Source organism: Petaurus breviceps, unplaced genomic scaffold (assembly GCF_028583685.1).
Source record: "Petaurus breviceps papuanus isolate PSGF00001 unplaced genomic scaffold, PetGlider_PUasm1.0 356, whole genome shotgun sequence".
In the NCBI taxonomy this organism is placed as follows: Eukaryota; Metazoa; Chordata; class Mammalia; order Diprotodontia; family Petauridae; genus Petaurus; species Petaurus breviceps.
Window position 1 is genome coordinate 1,477,734 of NW_027186290.1, and position 5,616 is coordinate 1,483,349.

At 44.1% G+C, this 5,616-nt stretch overlaps 1 pseudogene; it reads right to left on the minus strand.

The window, feature by feature from the left end:
- LOC138168294 (zinc finger protein 850-like) overlaps nt 1-5,616 on the minus strand; it is a 52,655-nt pseudogene that overhangs the window by 27,542 nt on the left and 19,497 nt on the right.

Sequence of the window (5,616 nt, forward strand, 5' to 3'; positions counted from 1 at the left end):
TTTGAAGTTTGGGGTGCTGACCTTTTTCCCCTGAACAAGGTAAACGACATATGTCTGACTGATTAAAGTAAGCTTGTTAACCCATTTTGAGTTGCTTTCCTTTATCAAAGCAGATCCAAGAACCTGTGGTGGTGGCAAACCCTGAGGACGCTTGGGGTGTTTGCTGCTACAAAATGGCATCACGAACAGGATCTGCAGAGTAAAAGGAAAGTATGGGGGCTGGGATAATTGTTTGTTTCCCAGTTGTGGTAGCTGTGACTCTGTGGAGCTGTGGAGCAGGAGAGAAGAATGGCCTGCATGCAGACTTTGCTGAGCTGAGAGCAGGAATGGTGAGCTGCCTGCATCGGGACCTGGGCAGAAGCCAGGAGTGGCTGCCGCCTGCGGGAGGAGAAGGAGCCCAGGAGTTCGGAATTCAGCCACAGGAAAAGATAAGAACTGAGCAGCAAAGCAGGGGCACTGAGTGTGTTTCCTGGCTGCATCCCACAGTTTGGGACCCAGGGGGAGGATGGACTTGTGACTATGGTGGGTGGGATGAAGTGCCTTGGATCCCCAGGGACCCCACCTTGTTGGTTCTGTTGCCCAGCCCCCTCTCTGTGCTTGGAGGCAGGGGCTGGAGCTGTGTGAGGGGAAGGATACCCCTCCCCCCTCCCCCAGAGAACTTTATTTGAACTCTTGTTTTGAAGTGAAAATGCTATGTACTTTGTGTTTGTTTAAGGCCCAGTGGCCACTTTGGTAACTTTAGTTTGGTATCTTGAAAATGTGACCTAAGAGATGTTTAGTGCTAATTCAAAAGTAAATTGTCTATGCTATGGGCATGAAAGATCTTGGGGCCGAATGTAATGGGAATGCAAATTTGGAAGATCTTCCCTGCCCCTAGGCTAAAGTGCATCAGAAGCCTGGGGAGGGAGGCTTGTTTTTCAGTAGATACTTTTTGATTGGCCAGTGGGTCAATAAGGTTGTTACATTCTCTGAGCCAGGAGAAGGCTATATAAGCCCTGATGTGTAGCTTTGTTTTGGGACTCACTTTGAGAGGTGTTCTGTGATTTTATCTGAATTCTGGGAAGCCGTTGTCCAGGGCCCCCCCGGCTTTGAAAAACCCAGATGTTGACTGGGTATGGATGTAATGGTTGGACAGTTTGGAAAGCTGTCTACTTGATCTGTTAATGTCTTGATGATTCTGTCTGTATACTTTGAAGTTTGGGGTGCTGACCTTTTTCCCCTGAACAAGGTAAACGATATATGTCTGACTGATTAAAGTAAGCTTGTTAACCCATTTTGAGTTGCTTTCCTTTAACAAAGCAGATCCAAGAACCTGTGGTGGCAGCAAGCCCTGAGGACGCTTGGGGTGCTTGCTGCTACAGGAAGCATTTCAGGCAAAAGTGATTAGGAGGAAAACTCACAGAGTTACAGGGTCTGGAGGTAGAGTGTCCTGTTTACAGAACAGAAAGGAGGCCAGTACCACTGGGTTACAGCATATATGGGGTTGGGGGATACGGTGAAAGAAGGCTGGCGGAGGTGCAGAAGGGGAGGGGTTGAAGTCTTTAGCTGCCCTGGGCAGGACCTTTGACCCTTTTGCTGCAGAACCACTGGAGGTTGTTGAGTGGGTGACGACATGGTCAGGGGAGAGTTTTAGGAAGATGAACTTGATAATGGGGTGGAGGATTGAGTGGACGCTTGGGGGAGACTTGAGGCAGGCAGAACAACCAGCAGGTTTTAAAATACCTCAGGTGTGAGGTGACTGGGGCCTGAACCAAGGAAGTGACAATGTTGGGAGAGAAGATATCATGCAGGTGGAATCATGGTACTTTCAGTGAGTCACTGGGTAGCATGGTTTTCTTGGTTTGCCTTACTTCAGTCTGTCTTAGTTCCTTTACATATTGCCCTGTCTCTGTTTCTTATGGCACAGTAATATTCCAATATATTCCTGTACCACAATTTGTTTAGATGTCCTCCAAATCATTAGCATCTGTTTTTTTCTTGTTGGCATCTACTTTCTCTTTTGCTACCAAAAAAACCACTGCAATAATTATCGCAGTATAAAAAGAACCTTTATTTCTCTAACTTCCATAGGTTTATGCCTTGCAGTGGGGTCTCTGTGTCACGAAGTATGGGCTTTCGATCACCTTTTAATAAATCATAATTTCATATGACTTTCCAGACTACTTGGACCAATTCACAACTACATATACTGTATTAGGGTGTATGTTCTATAGCCCCCTAAAACTACTTCTATTTTTATCACCTCTGCCAACTTAATGGACATAAGGATTAACCTCAGAGTTGGAACCTCTGGTAGCAAACGAGTAAGAGCACCGGCCCCAGAGTCGGGATGACCTGGGATCGAATCTGGCCTCAGACACTTAGCACCCACCCAGAAACACCTGGCCATGTAACGTTGAGCAAGTTACTTAACCCCAACTGCTTAGGGGCAGCCAGGTGGCTCAATGAGTAAGAGCACCGACCCCAGAGTCGGGATGACCTGGGATTGAATCTGGGCTCAGATACTTAGCACCACACCCAGAAATAACTGGCCGTGCAACCTTGAGCAAGTTACTTAACCCCAACTGCTAAAAAAAAAAAAGGTCGAAACCTCAGAGTTGAAACCTAAAAGCATCTTAATAAAATATGTTTTTTACCTGAAAAAATATGGCAAGAAACCTACTTCACTGGTTGCACACAAACAGCTGCTCCTTTAGGAATAGCACACAAGTTTACTGACTCAACAAAGATCTTGCTGCCTCTCCAAATTGCCAGCCATACCCAGAAGTCATCTGAGTCCTCAGCCCCAAACTGAATAATGCCCCACCAATAAGTGGCAGTGGGAAGTTGGGTTCATCTTTAAGCTTCCCTTTGGCTTTTCAGATCCAACAGGATCAAGGGATCTAGAACTGGAAGACACCTTAGTGATCACCTATTCCAATATCCTCAGTTTTCCACATGAGGGAAATGAGACCCAGGGAAGTTACTTTCCCAAAGCCACAGAAGTATAGAACCACTAGAGTTTCAACCCTTGCCCACATACTCCACGTCTAGTACTCTTTCGACTCCACCACAATGCCTTGCAGGATGGTGACCAGGTGGAAAGGAAAGATCCAATATGCCCAAGAAGCTATCTCCTCTCCTTTTTAATCTTTTTCCTCTTCCTCTACATCCCCACAGCATTATAGCTACAACAGACCAGTTATGGAACCCATCAGCCCCACCACATCTTCTCCCAATGTTTTCTACCTAGTTTGTTTGCCTTTGTTTTACTGCCTTTACCTTCAAAGAAGAAGGTTATTACCAAGCAGATTTTAAGCCTGCAAAAATCAATAATAGGGAAATAGGGGCCTAATTTATGCCATCTCAATTTTCCCTGTTCAAAAGACATTGAAGTATAAATTTTACTCTGCCTTCATACCCACAACAGTCATTATTCAGACAAGTCAAATCAGTAAAGGAAAGGAAGGAGAAATTCCTGATAATCACTCTTGGTAGACAGCAGTAATAATCTTGCTCTACCCTGGCTGTCCTGGTCAGACCATATCTGAAATATCGTGTTCATTTCTGGGCTACACAGTTTATGAGATTCAGTCAATAAGCATTTATTAAGCACTGGGGACACAAAGAATGGTAAAAGCCAGTCTCTGCTCTGAAGGACCTCAGTCTCATGGAGGAGACAACAAGCAAATAAATATGGACAAACAGGATATCTAATTTTAGCAGTGATAAACTGGACATAATCAACAGGATGCAATGACAGGCTGGAATATGTCCAAAGAAGAACTATGGACTGGAGACCAGGCCAAAAAAAGATCAGCTGAAAGAACTGAGGCTACAGATCCTGAGGAAGAGAAAACTTGGTGGGCAACATGAAATTTTCTACAGCCCCTGAAAGGCTGTCACGTCTCAGCTGAATCACATCTGCTCTGCTTAAGCCCAGAGGGAAGACCCAGGACCACCAAGCAGGAAGCTGCAAGAGGGAGGTTTCAGCTTGACATGAGGAGCCGTGTCCTAGTAACGGCTGCCTTCCGAGCAGGTCTTCAAGCAGAAATGTTTTCAGAGAGATGCTCTGCAGCTGTGAGTCCGGCCTAGATGCCAGGCCTCTGAAGGCCCTTCCAACTCTTTGATAAAGCCAGTGACATGGGAACAAGAAGGTGGCTGGGGTCCTCATGAACACACACATGAATTTCATTCCAAACCTTCCTTCCTATCAGTGTTTTCCATTTCTGGCAAAGCAAGACTCTTTGGACTTGTCTTGATAAAAGAATATAGACACTTCCCTTAATGCTTCTTGAAGTGCTGCCTTATGTGCAAAATGTTGGTCCCAACATTACTCTGATGAGGATGCTGTCATCAGTATCTGAACCTTTCTTTGATTTGTAGAGCCTGTGTGACAAATAGCACAGAAGTCTACAATATGGAATTTCATTCTTTTAGATTCTCCTTTCTGTCTGGCAGTGCAAGCAGACATGGGAAGCCAGGGAAAGAGAAATTTCAAGCTCCCTTTCCCGCTTAGTATAGGCTTTTTTTTTTAAAACCTCAAGTTCATCAGGTGAATACCTTCCTCATCACTATGATTGCTAGGTCACAAAAATCAGGAGGCAGAAATGATCTCGAGTTAATGGGAAGTTTCTTGACTAGCACATGCAGTAGCCTGGATAGAGGGAGAATACATGCATGTAGGCAGCCTGTGGGAGAACACAAATTCCCCCAAAGTGACATAATTTTTATACACTCGATCAAAAAAGTCTTATTTCTTCCCTTGGCCAAAGATTGTTCCACCAGCTGACAAAACAGACGCAAGGTCTTTTCCTTATTCTGAAGACATTCTATGTCTAAGAATATGCAGACTTTACTCACACAATTCTGCATTTTATGAGCCTATAGTCTCCTCCTTTTCTTTTGCGACCAGAAGGACTGGCATGAATTATTTTCCTTATCTCACCTTTCTTTTATAGTCAGACACAAAATTTATCCTTCACCAGTGACTTCCATGTTCTAGAGAAAAGCACTGTCCCCACTGAGCACATTCATAAGGTTTCTTTTCATTACAAAGACTCTGATGAAAGGATAAGATATGATCACTGGCTGAAAGCCTTTCCACATGAAGTACATAGATGACTTGTATGCAGACAGAATGTTCTGCTGAGAAGCTCTGTACTCCGTTTCAACATCTTTCCTCATTCAGGTTAGTTTTAAGATTCCTCTGTCTTCCATGAATTTTCTGATGGTAAACCAGGATCAACTTGAGCTTGAAGGCTTTACCACATTCTTACGGTTTCTCTCCAGTGTGGATTTTCTTATGCTTACCAAGTGTGGAGCTAGATCTGAAAGACTCTCCACAATGGTTACACTCATAAGGTCTCTCTCCATTGTGGATGCTCTGATGTTTAACAAAATAGCTCTTCCATGTAAAAATCTTTCCACATTGATTACATTCATAAGGTTTCTCTCCAGTGTGGATTCTCTGATGAAGAACAAGATACCGCTTACATGTAAAAGCCTTTCCACATTGATCACATTCATAAGGTTTCTCTCCAGTGTGGGTTCTCTGATGAAGAACAAGACTCTGCTTGCATGTAAAAACCTTTCCACATTGATCACATTCATAAGGTTTCTCTCCACTGTGGATTT